A 17,194-nucleotide genomic window follows, 5' to 3' on the forward strand; every position below is an offset into this window, starting at 1 on the left:
TGAGAAACTAGATGAAGAATGAAAAAGTATGGAAGACCAAGAGTTGTATGAAGTGTAAATGAATCTTGAGGTGTATTTGCAATGTCCAAAGTGTAAGACCAAGTATGTATGTAGTAGAGTAGGTGTGGCTTCCAAAGAGAGGATAGTTTCTCTTGATGAGGTAAGTTGACCTTGACTCTAAGTAAAACCAAATGAGACCCAAAGGTAAGAAACCTTGATGAGGGACCACTTAGCAAAGTGTTGTAGTATGTAGTGTGTTGAAAGAGTATAGTGAGGACAAGCAAGTGACCTTTTTGACTCAAGTTTAGACAAGTATGAATGTAAAAGGAGATGTGAAGCAATGATGGACTGTGTGAAACCTTAGAACAGGCTGAATGCTAGATGAAACCTGAAGAGACAACCTAAGAAGCTCAAGTATGCCGAAACTGATTTTCTTTGTTTGCTTGACTGTTAAAGTTTTCAAATCCTGACACAGACGCCTCTGTATACTTCACAGACGCGATTCCCAGACACAGACGCCTCTATGTTTGACACAGACGCTGATAAAAACATAGACACTATTCTGTACTTCACAGATGCGCTTATCCGACACAGACGCGGTTTGAACAGACACAGACGCGTTTCTGTAACCTTAGTGCAATTTTTTTCTATCTGTGAAGTTGTTTTGTTGTGACCAAATCTGATATTTTTCGACTGTTTTTCGTGACAAGAGGACACAATGTTGATGACTCAATGTTTGCAAATTGTTTAGACTCCAAAAGTGTGTTGTTTGATGTAAAAAGTTTTTTGCATACACTTGAAGACACAAAAGACACAATGTTTTGTTGTTTTGTCTTGAATGTTTGAGTGTTTAACATAAGACAAGCACAAATCTTAGGGCTGGCCAAGACAATAGTTGTTGATCCCACATAGGGTTTTACCCCCGAGGCTACGCTATTCAGAGCGGATACTTAGATGCTTGACCTCACTGGCTCCACCCTCGGCACTCACTTCTCGGGTCAGCCAAGCATCAGTCCCCATGAAAACTCCCCATGGCGAACTTTGTATCTCTACTAAGAACCGTATGTGTGTGGGCCGCTACCAGAGGTCCGACCTCCTGCCTCAACAACTAGAAGGATTTGGGCATCTAAAACAAAGAGGTGCTAGTAAGGGCATCTGTTCGTGTGGCCATACATGCGGCACTTTCAGCTCTATAAATACAGAAGGCTCCCAGCTGGTAGGGGTTACGCCCTACAAATGATCAAATAAATTTGATCAAACGGGTTTATGGGGAGACATAGTGTCGGTATGAACTAATCAGCACACGTTATTCATAGTTTTCACCATGAATACATTTGATTATAGTGGTTTGGATGAGGTGGGTTTTCCTCGCTACCACTTGGGTCGTTCTCTTCTCACTAGTAGTCCTAATGACCACACGGGAAGACAGGCCCTCTAAAGATTAAACAAAAAGAGCCTATTGCTCAAGACACAAAAGACAATGATTCAATTTTAGTGCACCAATGGAAGTGTTTGCTAATCTATGAAAACAAGGCACACAACAAAACTACAAAACCCTAGCTAAGGCCCTGCAACAAAATTGTTAGTAGTTTGGGTTGTTTCAAATGATTACCCCTTCCTGCAAGCACACAAGTTAGGTAAATTTTTAGAAAACCCAAAAGACTTTGTGAAAAGGGGCCTTCAACAAAAACGTATTTGCCTCCAAAGCAAGCTGCACAAACCAGGTTAGCTAGATCTGCAAGAGTTAGCCGAAAACAAACTAGATTTGAAACCCTAAGTACAAAATCCGAAAACCCGAATCAAAGAAAAATTGAAAAATTGCAAAACAGAATGCACAGACGCCTTTATACCAGATGCAGACGCGTCTGTACGACACAGACGCGGTTCTGTAGTTCACAGACGCGATCAGAGATCACAGACGCGACTTCCGAGTGCAGATGCGATAAGATCCAGCACAGACGCGGTTAAAATTCTCAGACGCGATTCCAGAAACCTGCAAAAAAATAAAGATTGGCAGAATCACAGACGCGATTCTCGATATCGCAGACGCTTCTGAAACACAAAAACGCGATCCGAACACTCGCAGACGCGGAAAAACCTAAAATGTTGTCGAAAACTGTCCGATCTGCAACTTTAAAAATGCAAAATCTGCAACAAAATTGTTAAATGCAAAGGGACAAGAGTCCCACCGGGCGTGCCAAAATGTTTATGGTGAAAATGGATAACAATAATAACAATATTGAAAGGCTAAAATGAATCCAACCACTAAACCCTAGCCTAACAATGAACAAAGATCCACCATAACATATGAAGATAACCTAAGACAATGCAAATAACTCAAAATCACAAAGATTATACCATCACATGTCCAATAGGGTTTTGATCTCCATTCTTCCTATCTCCATTGATCTTGCTTGATATATTTGCTCTCAGATTTTTATATGCACAAGAGCTCAACAAAGAACGGAATGTGGTTGCAAGTAGGATCTTAGTGTAGCCAAGTTGCATGAAAGATCATTAGCATGTGTCATTAGGATGCTTGCTTAGGGTTTGATAATGAAGAAGACATCTCCTTAAATAGAAGACACAATATGAAATGGAGGGATAAGATTGAGAGGTGTAAAAAGAGAGGTCGGCTAGGATTAGAGGGTAGGTAAAAGAAATACCAAAATAATGAAAGAGGTAGGTAGTGTAGAAATTAAGAGATGAATGACATGTGTCATGGGTAGAAAAGGCTAATGAATTAATTAAATAAATAAAGATTTATTTAATTAATAGAAGAAGTAGGATAATTAAATAAATAAAATATTTATTTAATTTAGGAAAAGGATAATTTAAATAAATAAATGTATTTATTTAAATAAGAAATAAGGCTAGAAGAGGATAAATGAATTAATTAAATAAATAAAAATTTATTTAATTAATAGAAGAATTAGGCTTAGATAATTAAATAAATAAAATATTTATTTAATTAGACATGACAATTTTGAGTGTCTACAGTATCATCCTCCTGAAGTGCTATGAATGGTTCCCTTGATAACATCATTAGTTGTTGAACATAATTAATTTCCTCTGCTTCTTCTCTTATGTCTGGCCATACTACTCATTCTTGATCAAGTTGTGGTTGTGTTGGAGAATAGAGTGCAAGTGTTCTGGTAGTAATACCATCTGAAATTGTCATATCTCCTAATCTACAACCTATATATGCATCAGCTATTGCCAGCCAAGGTCTTCCCAAAATAATTGGATACCCACCTAATGTTGCCTTAGGAGAGAGGATTATAAAATCAGTCGAATATTCCCAAGAATCTAATGTGACAAAATATCTTCAACCATCCCTTCAGGTCGAACAGTAGAGCTATCATCAAGCTGCAGGACCGTTGGAGTTGATCTAAGACTAGTAATGCTGAGTTGCTGCATGACATCTTTAGTCATCACATTTATGGCTGCTCCTAAGTCTATCAAGACATTTTTAATTTTTCCATTGATAACTACCTTGACAATAGGGCTACCTAGGTCAGAATATTTAGGAACAACAATTTTTCCTAACATAATGTCAGCCAATTGTCCTACTACATGCACTATTTTTGGGTCTTTTTTCTTCCTCCCAGGTTTCTTCAAACATGCCTCTTTAATAGCTTTTCCATATATGGGAATGTCTTTAATAGCTTGAAATAGTGGGATTTTGACACATATATGTTTTAGTTGATCAATAAGAAGTTATATCATCCTGCTACCTAGACACTTCTACCTGCAATCTTTGAGGAAATGGGGGAGTTCTTACAAGTGTATCTAGAGTTTCAGACTGCTGAACCTGCTCAGGGTTTCCAAATTTATCAGGTATGGTTTCTTGAGAAATCTCCTCTATTGGTAACTCTGTTATGACTGGAGGAGATGGAGTAGGCAATGTTGTCCCTGACCGTAAATGCATATCACTTATATTGAGAGAGCATGCGTGATAGTTATTAGGATCAATCGAAAAAACTTGTTGTTGCTATGGTTTATTATTTGGATTTGGCATAGGCTGAGTTGGCAGTTGGGTTGGCTTGGATGGAGTAGCATTAGGAGTTGGTGGCATTAAAGCTGGTTGTTGGGACTATTGTTGTGGCTACAAGAAACCTGATGACTGGTTTGCTCATTGTTGTCCTCCCCTCCATTGTGGTGACTGTTGCCAGTTACCTTGAGGGGGAGACCAATTCCCTTGTGGTTGCTACCATTGAGATGAGGGATTCTGATAATTAGGCCAAGGGTTTTGAGAGTTATTCCAAGACTGAGGAGTATAATTTCCAAAATTTTGGGAATATGGAGGTTGTCACTGATTGTTTTGTGCATTGAAGTTCATATAAGGATTAGAAAATGACAATGGATCATGCGGCATACCTTGTCTTGGAGGCCAAGGCCTTTGTTGTCCAACATAAAATATTTGTTCATCATCTCCATAGATAGGCTTGAATTCTGGGGAACTATGTTGGCTATCAATTTTAGTTAACAGTTTACATCTGCAGTCCTTCTTCTTTTGTTGACAATGAGGATAAAATTCAGCAAGCATAGCCTTTTCCTCCTCATGCTTCTTCTTTTCCCATAGTGTATCCAATTGGGTAGCCATATTATTAATTATATCCTCTTTAAAATCCTTCAACAAATGAGTTATTTCCATTCTTGAAACTATTGAAGATGACTTTACAATTGAAGAACTAGGCCTATAGCGTCTTCCCCTTTTTGTTGCAGCTCTTGAGTACTTTTGACAGATTTGTCTGATATCATCCCATTGAACTTGAGTAATATATCCTCCTCCCATTAGATCTAAAGAGTCAACACAATCATCATTGATACCTCTTAGAAAAATCAACTTCATAGAGTCTTCACTTAGAGTACTATGCTTGGATTGCCTGACACTAAATAAGAACCTTTCCAAATAGTCTTCCATGCTTTCATCTTCTTTTTGTGTCATCTCGAATATATCATCACCATGTTGGTCCATTCCCCTACAATAGTCTTTATACTTATCCAAGAAGTTTGTCTTCAAGTCTTCCCAGGTAGTGATTACATCTCTTCCTAAACTCATAAACCATCTCAAGGTAGCTTCTTTCAAAGTAGCAGGGAATAACTTGAGTTTATGAGTGTCAGTGGTATAATCATAGATTTTTCAAAGGATATCAAATTCAAACAAAAAGGTGTCTGGATCTTCAGTTACCAATCCATGAAATTTTGGAAGTGAAGAGGTTGGTATGTTTTTCAAATTTGCATTATCATGTTGGTCAGGAATGGGAAACTCAAATGTTGGATTTACAGGCGAAGGTGGAGGATTTGCTGCCATTGGTCCCTGATAAATGACTAGAGGTAAAATATTTTGTTCAGGGGGTTCATTCAGGAAGTCTAGGTCTCCTTCTGACAAATTAAAGACACCTCTATTTAGCACCTAAGTTTCTGCAAAAGGGTTTACTTTAGGTGCTTGATCTGATCTTATATCTTGAGTGGAATGCGAGGGAAGAAATCTTCCTAGTGCATCTTTTCTCATCCTATTCATGCAGATTAATGAAGAAAATTCAAAGAGCTAATTAAGAAAACTTAGAAACTAATGGTTTACAACAGGTTCTTACCTTGGCACCATCCCCAGGAACGACACAAAAAATGTTGGTCCTCACAACTGGGATGGCAACTAGGTAATAAAACACAATTTAGAGATTCAATATCCTTGAATAGATAAATTTTCCTATGGAAAAGTCTCATTTAGTTATCAACCAAGGATGTAAACTTGAAATGGGCTAGCATTGTATGTGCACCAAGTTCATATTGCAACCATTCTATATTACTGCAGGAAAGGAAATTCTTCTTAAAGTAAACACATAGAATATCAAATGAACTAATACTTAATCTTACACAACTGGAAATTAATTTAAACAACTACTATTAAATGATAAAGTTCTAGTGAGCAACGGGAACTACTCTGTTATTGTGGCTGCAGGGACAGACACAGGAACTGTTTCCAATGGCTGCAAGAACAGACAATTGCAGAAACAACTACTACAGAAGTATGAAACTAACTGGAACATACAAATGATTACTCACCAAGTGGGGCCCCTTGAGTGAGTATCTCCACAACTTTAGATTACAATTATATAATCATTCAAAATCACATCGATCTCTTTATTTCATCTTGACTAGAAAATATATAAACAATACCAGAAGACTGTGTATTACAAAATATTATGGTTGTTCTCTGCTATCCCCGAGAGGAGAGAGATCCCTTTATTTATAGGAAAAATTATTAAAAACTTCTAACTGATCGACCACATTCCTACAAAATAGATGAACATGATTTATTAACAACAAAAGAAGAAGAAGTTAGTGCAGGAAAACAAAACAACATTTGTCCTGCAACTGAGAAAATATAGCATGAATCGCTTCCTAGATTTAAGCTCCACTAGGAACAGTTATAAATGTTTCATAAATCAATCTGTTGAAGAACCGGTCAAGTGGTTTCAATCATTATTGCATTTCTTTGACTGGGTCTACATTGCGGTTATATACTTGATGCTCCTTTAAACTGCCATTTAGTCTTTACTTCAACTTTGCTGACCTTGCATCATGATATTAATGTGCACAACAAACATGTGTATATACTAATGCTATCATGATATAATGTAAACCATATTTATAATTGATTTTAGATATTTGGATATTTGCATAGATAGATCATTTAAAACCATTATATGACATTCTTAGGTATAAGTTAAACCAATTTCAAAAACACTTAAAAGGTATCAACTAAGAAGAGTATTATAATCCAAATGTCATCTAATCATAAGGCCAAGGTAGGAGTATCATATAAAAAATCTATCAAAATAGAGCCATTATTTAGGCTCATCATATGTATAGGTACATCGCGTTTAAACCATAATCCCCGCTGGACTGTCTTAACTTGTGCGAACCCTGCTAGCTGCCGATATTCTTCATTAAGGGAGAGATCCGTTTGGACAAGCAAATCGTCTCAAGTGGCTTCGATTAATGGTGGAGTGAGAAGGTTTTCTCTTGGGAATCGTAGATGGCAGCGCTCATCCTCCTCAATATTAATTGCGACTATAAAATGAATTGGCATACGTGCAAATGGACGTTCATCATTAAGCACCTTCTTTTGTGAAGATCTAGGCATGTAGTGCATTAAAGGAAGAAGGTCGTTAGATATTCATCTTATTGCTCATTTTGCAACCTAAGCGCCCAAAAACTTTTGAAGAGTCGAGAGAGAAAGGTCCTCTCACAGAAAATGGAAGCACAAGTGACTCTCTTAGGTTCTATTCAGGGAGGATTATGGGTAGATGTTTTTGGCAAACTCTCTTATTCTTTCCACGCTATTCTACCCAGGCCAGAATTTCTGAGAACTAAGGCCAAGTCTAAGATGGTTACCCACAACACATCTGTAGTGATAGATTCTTTTGAGAGTGTTGTCGAGCCCAAGCTCCATAAGCAACCCAAAAACCTCATAGAGGCCGCATGCAGTAGAATGATTCATCATAGAGCGGAGCCACAATCCATGACAACTCATTTCTAGAAAATGGTAATATCCCTAGAGGCCATAAGGGACATGATGTGCTGTCCCATTTTGAAGGGATGGGGGTGTTCTCTGAAGCTGTCATGGAAGAATTTTGGAACACCAGAAGAGATGTTGTCTCATTCTGTCACGATGCCCTCAATCGAAGCTTGTCATTTGGACTCCCAAGACTCCCCTTGTCTTATAGTGACTTGAGACATGATGACCTCAAGGATATTTTGTCCACTCTTGCATGGTTATGCGGTCACACTAATGACCATGAGATCATTGCTGCTATGATAGGTTTCTTGTTCAAATGCCAGAAGCAGAAGGGGTCTTTCCATTTTGACTTCTCTGTCCTCATAGCTAGAGAAATAGTAAAGCAACTAACTCAGTTTCAACAGTTTCGACATTTTAGATTCACCTCACTCCTTGTTCACCTGCTCCTGCACCAAAATGAGGTTTTCTTTAGCCAATACATGTGATTGGCTATCTGTGATGAGTCAGGGAACAAGATGTCGGTGTCAGCTTGGACACCCATTCTATTGGCTTCTTACGATGCTTATCAAATTTTTGATTGTCTATTAACTCCCATCCTTAGGGACCTCGGTTCGATCCCCAATGAACCACTTGCCCATTTTTCTCAAGTTTAGATGAACTGGATATACAATGAATGCCCTCCTCGTGACTAGTTCTTAGGTAGCGATTTTTCCTTTATTTGAGTGCATAGTTTCTCAGAAGAACCCTTCCACCTACCTACCTATGTCACCGAAAGGACCCTCGCCCTCCAAATTGCATGGTAGTTGCTGAGAATCAAAAGGGCCATAGGGGCAGGGAAGCATGACATCTCCATTACAAAGGACCACAAAGCTATTGGACCAATCACTTTGGTTCGGAGAAACATTGTAGAAAATGTCTTGACATCTAAGTTGGTGCAACTCAGCTTAGTAGTGGGTGCCTTTCTAGAAGAAAGAATGCAATTAAATACGAACCACATAGCTCATGGGAAGGGCGCACTAATCCACAGGTACATGACCCAAATCTCTATGTGGGTCTCAATGATTTTCCCGTGCTAAAGTGACCCCTGTGGTTGAGTTTCTACTCCATCATACAAAAGTGCAATCCTGCAAAACCCATCCCTTGGACCATGCTGGAAGCCATGACTTTAGATTCTTGACCTAGGAAAAAGAGGGAGGATTTCTGGATCTATCGGTAGGAAGCGAGTCAGCCCAAGGCTAACATCGGGAACGCTCCTTTGGACGAGCATTTTGAGCTTAAATGGTGCCAGTACAACAAGTCTGATGAAGAGATAGGTGATAGCTCCCCACGTGGATACTCGTCCCCCGAGGTGGCCTAGCGATAGGACATAGAGGGTATAAGTATTGAAGAGCAAGATAGAGAGCCTCATATTCTTCTTGCTCTTGCCCATTCTGCTCGTAGACCCCGTTCCCAGGCTGGTAAGAGACAAGATGAGAAGTAGGCTGCTAACTCCCCATCCAGTAAGAAGCAATATCTGGGTTCTGCAAAGAAAGGTTTGTCTTCTCGAGCCCCAGAGGTTCCCTCAGTTCCTCAGCGGCCAGTGACTTCCATGGTTCAGGTATGCCCTTCTTTGCCTTTTCCCTTTACTCAAGTTGTCTCTTCTGCTGCTACCCATTTCATAGCTATGCATACCCAGATTTCCACCACCCTTATATTAGTGCCCGTCGGGACACAAATTGACCCTTGAGAAGCATTTCCATAGGTCTCCATTTCATTCCCAGCCCCCGATTTTATTCTTGCAACATTTTCCTTGCAGATGCCTAACGCAGCTACCGTCTCGCGTAGGCTTGGTTTTGGAGAGTCCACTCCTCCCCCAAATGTTGGAGCAGCGTCCGCTGATCCATTTTCCTTAGGAGCCTCTCCCTTCATCTCATTGTTTTCTCCAACCATGCTTGCACACCCTATTCAAACCTCTTTTGGTGGCCCTATTTCCCAATTCCCCTTTGCAATTCCCCCTGGTGTAGCATTTGCAGACCAAGATATTGCCAACCCGGATGATTATCAACAACAAGTTACTTATTCCAAGACTGTCTATATTTGCAAGACTGGTAAACGAAAGGAAAAAGATGATGCCAAGCTAGTTTGTCCGCACTTGCAAACACACTTTAGTGAGGAGAAGGATAGTCTTTTCTTTGCAACCATGTTACCCAAGGTTGACAAGCTAGAAGCCCAAATGAGACCCAATGATTACACTTTGCATGCTATCAGTGTCAACCTTCTGAATGCTACAACGCCCGACAAGGTTGAAATGATGGAGGAAACTTCGAAGGTCGTGTCTTCATATTTCATCAAAAAGAGTCATCGTCTAGAGAATATGCAAGAGAAGAATGTGAACCTCCGAGAATCTCTGGCCCAACAGAGAAAAGAAGACAAAGCTCAGAATGCTAAAATCAATCTCTTGCAAGGATTATTGACACAAGCTAACTTGGAAAAGGGAAAGTTGAAGTCCGCCCTTAAAAATGTGACTTCTCAGTTGAAAGGATAGGAGGCAACAAGAAGTGTGGCCTCAAAAGAGTTGCAGGAGAAAGACCAAGAAATTCAGCAGCTACAGGCAGCTTCCAGAGATGCCACCCAAATGCATGCACAACTACGTGAAGAGATCCACCTAAAAGAAGAGTACGCTCGGCAACTGAGTGATGCATAGGTCATGTGTTTGGAGGAGAAAGCAAAGTTTGAAACATATTTTCATGGAAAAGAGAGTAGCCTAAAGCAAGATGAGAGGAAATTCCTAGACACGAAAAATTATTGCAGCAGGAACGAGATCTTGTATCACGACTCCAACAAACCATGCAAGATGGAAGTACCAGAATCCTCGCTCTGGAGAATCAAGTGGTTCTTGAACAAGACAGGTGCAAAAAGCTGCAACACGAAATAACATCAAAGGATGAGGAAGTCTCACGGTTGTTAAATATTCCTCCCTCCGTGGAGGTCTCTCAAGATTTTTCTTCGATCCTAGTAGAGTTATATGCTTCCCATTGGGAAAGAATTAAGCAGTATAGCCCTTCACTGCAACCTGTGTTAAGGTTCCTCAGAGAAGCACAATCCCTCTGTGCCAAGGCGCATGCCCTCATTAACAGCTCTATGCTTATCTTTGGTCCCAAGCTCCCCTATGACTCAGGACTTAATCTAGATGTTGTATGCAACTCAAGATGAGGAGTTGAGAGAGAAAGGGATAGCAGACTGCAGGCAATTGATCAAGAAGACTAATGTCTATTGGCCTGATGATGATTGTAATGATTGACTTCATATGTTGTCATTGATGGAACATGTACACACACACATATGTTCACATTGTCTACTGGTATTACTTCTAAAAGTTACTTGTATTGCAACCGGTATTAGATGTTTAGTTTATGATGGTGTCAAACCGGTACATGTAGACAACTGGTATATGCAGGAATGACCTAACACTAACTTGAAGATCTAGCAGAGGTCATCAAAGAAGAAAATGAAGGACAATCAGTTTACATGTTGAAATGGTTAACTCCAACTGGTATTGGTGTTCCAACCGGTATTCATTGATTGTGTGATGAGTTATACCGGTTCTGATGAGTTACCCTAACCGACAAATTTTGGAGGTAATTTCTGATGAGTTATGTTTGATTGTCTAGATACACTGCACCTAGGAAATTGTGATATAATTTCCAAAGCCGACATGAAATCTAAATGTCTATATAATGACATTATGATGAACTATTTTGGAGATATGATATGAGATGATTTGATGCGAAGATAGAAGTATTAAGTTGTTGAAGGCATTGTAGAATATGTTGGTGATGCAGTTTTGAGTGCACAGAAGAGGATCTATTCAAGCAAGTTGTGCTACTTCTAGATCACACCAACTGTTGTTTTCTAATCACTACAACAGTCAAATCCCCCAACCAGGTAAGCTCTAACAAGATTCATTGTACAAATCCTTTAACAAGGTGATCCATTAGTTTGGATTTAGAAATCCTCTACCAAGGTTACTCTTAATAGGGTACTACCTTTAACAGGGTATAGCTCCTAACAGAGCTTTGGCGTCTTTAACAGGAGTCGCTCCCAGCAAAGCACCTTTGTAGACCTTAACCGGTCAGTTACCTATTATTGCAGATAGTTAACTTGTGAGTCCCATCTCACCATGGTTTTTCCCATTTAGGTTTTCCACGTATAAACACATGTTATGGTGGATGTTTTACTTAGTGTGGATGCTTTAATATCATTTTGGATTGCATGCATAGTGTTGAGTAAATTTGTTAATTATATCTATTAGCTAGTGTTTAAAGTAGTATTGTTTTTGGTGTCACTGATTCACCCCCCCTCTCAGTGCTTTATAAGTCTATCAATTGGTATCAAAGCCTAACTTCTTTAAGGTTTAATCGCTTGGAAGGGAACCCTAAAGCCACCATGGGGGATATGAGATACTTTGAGATGGCCAGAGTGCTTGAAGCTACTAAGGATGAGCTTGAAACCCTAAGGGTCAGATTTAAAGCTTCACAAGTCAAAAGGAGAGAGTTGACTGAACAAATATTGGAAATATCTGATAATAGTTCTTCAGATGAAGCTAACATTGATGTATTAGCTGAATACGTTGAAAAACTGAACGGTGAAAAAGATAAATCTGAGAAGAGAGTTAGAAGCCCTAACTATCCGCATGAGTCAAGAGATGGAAGCTAGGAGGGCAGTTGTACACCTTGTCAAAGAAAGAGATCATGAGATTGCTAAGATCAAACGAGAGAATGCAATCTTGCATGAGCATTGGCATGCTGAAAAAGAAGAAAAAGAGGCTTTGCAGCTAAATCTTGAAATGACATCATCTCTAAGAGAGACTCTTACAAAACACAATGAAGATCTTACCAGAGAACTCACTGAGGCTAATGGAAAGCTAGAAAAGTTGAATAAAAATCCTACCATGCTAGATGAGAAGATTCAATCACAAAGGATTAAAGGTGATACATCTGGACTAGTTTTTAACACATCTGAGAAAGGAGAGTCTTCCGATACAAAGAGCAACATTCACAAGGACAAAACCGCTCCTAAGGCTAACAAGTCTACCTGTAAGAAATTTTTTAAACCTATTTGCTTTGTCTATTATAAACTTGGACTTACTACAGATGTGTGTAGACAATGGAAATACAAGCTACAATGCAAATACTAGGTATGTATCTAGGAGATTTGAAGGCCATTGTTTCACATGCAAAATGTATGGACATAGATCAATTGAATGCATATATGGAGCAAATAATCCAATACCTCACATGAATCCAAGACCTAATGGTAACTGGATAAGAACCTATGACAACCGGGGTAATATGAACTGGAATTGACCCTATGTCAACCGGTTTAGTCCATTTGAGATGGAAAAGATAAATAATGTCATTTGTACCATTTGTAACAATTATGGTCATGTGGCTATGAAATGTAGAAGGATAACTAGAAGAGGCAATGCAGGACCTTGGAGATCATCTATAATGGCCTGCTATCATTGTCATAAACCAGGACACATGGCACAGTTCTATAGATCCAGAAAGAACAAACTACTTAATCATTCTAAAGATCAAAAAGATAAGTAGAAGGTAAATGTTGAGGAAACCAGAGAAGAGATGAACCAAATATGGAAAAAGAAGAGTGGTGATATACCTACAGAGGAACCTAATACTTCACCTAGTGTGGAGAATCCTACACTGGTGAATCGAGCATTCCAACAGGGCTGAGGGGAGCATAGTGGCAAATCTACTTCCGAACCCCTTGAAAGATGAGTAGTAAGAGAGTTTGCATTTTGAGTTATTATGTGTGAAATCTTGATATCTTTTGTCAATCGGTTTTTTGAAAGTTTATCAACTGGTTTTACACCTATTAATATTGTATGCATTGTTAAGTGGTGTATTAGGGTTTGTAACCCTAGCGGTCGAGCATTTAATGCAGTAGGTAAAAAAGATAAAAGCAAGTTTTGCTATGTTATTTTTACCCTAAATGCATTCGAAAGAGAATTCTTGAGCACTTGTAGAGCGAAGAGATATTTGCTATCTCGTCTTAGTCGAATTTGTGTCGTGATTTGCGTGATTGAAGCTGATTTGAAGGGTAGTGAAGGTTGAACTAGTGTGCACTTGAGAAATCAACTAGTAACCGAGGCAACATGTATGAATTAAGGTATTTCTTTGTAAATCCCTTTTCGAATCTAGTTTATCTAAATGGCTTCATCATCTAAGCAAGTAGAGAGGCTAACGATCACATCAGAACCTATGGAGGTTGTGGAATAGGAATGAATATAATCTTACAATTCTTTATCTCAAGTTCCTGACGGTGTCATTGTAAAAGGTGATTTGTCTAGCTACATTGATTGTAAAATTGAAGATTCAGGATCATTTTCAATTTATTCTTAGTTGAAATCCCTTTGCGATAAGAGCAGAAAGATTCAACCCAAGTATATTAGGGTTTATGAGAAGGGTTTTCATAATGCAACTTATTTTCTTGAGGGTTTTGAAGAGGAATATATCCGAATCATTCTAAGTCGTGCTCATGGTAAAAATATGTATTTGGAAAGGACACACACTATAACCAACAAGGATATTCAAGCTATGATTGGTTTTTGGTCAATCGGTGAAGTTCCCAAGCTGAGGCGGATTTCTAAATAAACTGTAACCACTTTAACCTCATCTACCTCTAATGGGCATGCATTTTTTGTTAATAACATTAAGGACCCATCAATTAAACTGGCTACTATGGTTATAGGCTACATGATATTCTATTCCAGTAGAATGAACAGTGTACCATCTGCAACAGTGCATACAACTTATAAAATGATTGTTGAGAATGTAGATTATGACCTATGTGAGGCCATAAGGAGTCAACTAATGTTGAATCTAAAGTCAATCAATAAGGACAACAATCAGAAGTTCAAATTTGGTCAGTTATTGATTGGTTTATTCCTTTACTTTCAGAATTTCTTACGGGGAATTGGTGATATTGAATGGTCTAAAGACCTACCGGTAACTAATCAGATCAAGAACATCATTAAGGCTATTAAGAACACTTTCTCTATTGCAATGAACAAGTACTTCAATTAATTTAAAAAGAAATTGAGTATGAGGGTAAGGCTACCTGAGGATGTGGTGAAAAACTTTGCTAAGAACATCATTTTCATAGTCACCACTGATTTTTGTCTGATGGAAGATGTTGAACCAAGAGAAGATGAAATGAAAGACATGAGATATGAAGTCAATTATGAATTATTGATTGGTTATGCCAATAACCTGTTGGCATCTCCAGTGGACAAGAAGAAGAAAAGACTGGATATTGTTGAGGAGAAAACTGCAAAAGCTGAAACTAGTAGTGGTAAAGGGAAGAAGAAGAGGGTTGAGCAAGTGCCTCTGGTGAGTACTAGAGTGACACGAAGTGTCCAAATTAAAAAGGAACTGACACCTAAGGTATACATAAAGAAGCAGACTACAACAAAGAAAAGAGGCCGACAACTGCTTCTCCAAGCAAAACCTGATGATACTGATACTAAGGAAGAACCAAAGAAGGTAAAGGAAACTAGCAAGAAGTCCAAACTAGTTGAAGCCACCTCTCAGTAGACTATTCCCATTAAAGTTTTGTCTTACAAGCCTATGACTGATTTTGAGAGAACGATAAAGACATTGGGAAGGAATAGATTTGATAATGTTAAATAATTTTTTGATTCATTTGATGAAGATTAGAAGGAACAAATTGTTCAACAAGTAATCAACTATTTATGTCATTTCAATCGATTACCTCATGATCTTAAGAAGGATATTTCTGATTTTTTTATTCTATTCTTTTGAATAAATGGGGAGAAGCTGTGAAGAAAGAAAAAGAAATTATTGATAATGTGTTTACGCAATATTTTCCTGATTTGTCAAAAGATGAGTTAATTGCATTGCTTGATAAACACAAAACACAATTTCCTTTTAAATCAAGGAGATTAAAGCTATCAAGTGGAAAGATGCAATTTGTTGAAGTTGAAACTCATCAGATAGCAAGAGACATTTAGAATATGCATAAACTAATAGAATCCCAATGGTCTAATGAGCAAGGTATTGTGGAAGGATCGGAAATGGATGAGGAAGACATAGTGCAAGCTAATATTGTCTATCTTATCAAGAAGAAGGATGACACTACTTCCCAATTGGTGATTTTTCTTGATGAAATACAGGATATAATAGATCTACCTGGAAACATCATTGAACTAGATATGTAGCTGTAGATAGGAAAATGGAATGCATCAAAAGCAACTTTAAACTAGCTCAACCACAAAAACTAGATTGCAATGACAAATCCTAATTACAATCAATAAAGGCATGAAGATGAAATACTAAAATGAAACGCAAACCAAAGCATGTATCTCCTTCATTGTTCCTCCATTGTCCTTATTTCTCCTTCAAATTAGTGTGTTTGTGGATCTCACCTACAAGTGCAAAAGCATAGTATGAAAGCAAGATGACTAGAAAAATGGCAACATAAGGATACTAGAAGCGTGGTTTTTTTTCTCTTTTTGATTGAAGAAACTCATCCAATTTATAGACAAATTGGAGAGAGGACAAGATTAGCATGAAATTGATTCAAATGGAAATTCAAATCATTAATGGCAAAATTATGACAAATGATGACAAGATTGACATGCAAGATTGATTGATTGACAAAATTATGACAAATTATGACAAGATTAAAATATCATTCCCATGACAAAAGGGAAGAGAGAAAATAGCCTCCATGATTGCAACAAATGGAAGCATAAACATAGGAGAAAATTAGGGGAAAAATAGGAGAAATAGAAACTAGGAATTAGGAGAAATTAGTAAATTGGAAAATTGAGGAAAAAGATGAAATAGAAATTAGGTGAATTAATTAATAGGTTTTCATCCATTAATTAATTCATGAAAAGACCTAGGAATAAATAAATAGATTTATTTAACCCACCAAGAAGAAGAAACGGATTTAATGATCAAATCATAAAACCCTAGAAATAAGAGGACAAGGATTTAGGTCAAGCAAGAAATTAATGTCGATTTGATCATGATTTTGATTGACAAAGGACCAATGCTGATAAATGATTGAGATTGATTGACAAATTGACCAAGATTGATAAATAGATCAAATTGATAGGCGCCAATTGACGAGGAACAATGACTAATTGATCCAAATTGACATGATTGAAAAAGACAATGATCGATGACAAATCAATCGCAAAATGACAAGATTGACCAGGACAAGGATCGATGACAAATCAATCGCAAAATGACAAAGTTGACAAGGACAAGGATCGATGACAAATTGATCATAAGATGACGAGATTGACAAGGATGAGGATTGATGACAAATCGATCGCAAGATGACAAGATTGACAAGGACGAGGATTGATGACGAATCGATCGCAAAATGATGAGACTGACAAGAGGACAAAACCCTAATTCTATCATCGATTAGGATTGACGATGTCCAAAATGATGATAAATGAGCACGCACATTGATGCGACAGGATAAGATCGACCAAAATTATGACTGAAGATTGTTATCGACAAGACCAAATTCGAAAGCAATAAAAAATGAGGAATGCAGAATAAGGACTTGATGCTCACAAATGATAAAGACCAAGTGCGCAACATAGAAGAAATGTTAATGCGATGC

Source organism: Cryptomeria japonica, chromosome 5 (genome assembly GCF_030272615.1).
Source record: "Cryptomeria japonica chromosome 5, Sugi_1.0, whole genome shotgun sequence".
Lineage (NCBI taxonomy): Eukaryota > Viridiplantae > Streptophyta > Pinopsida > Cupressales > Cupressaceae > Cryptomeria > Cryptomeria japonica.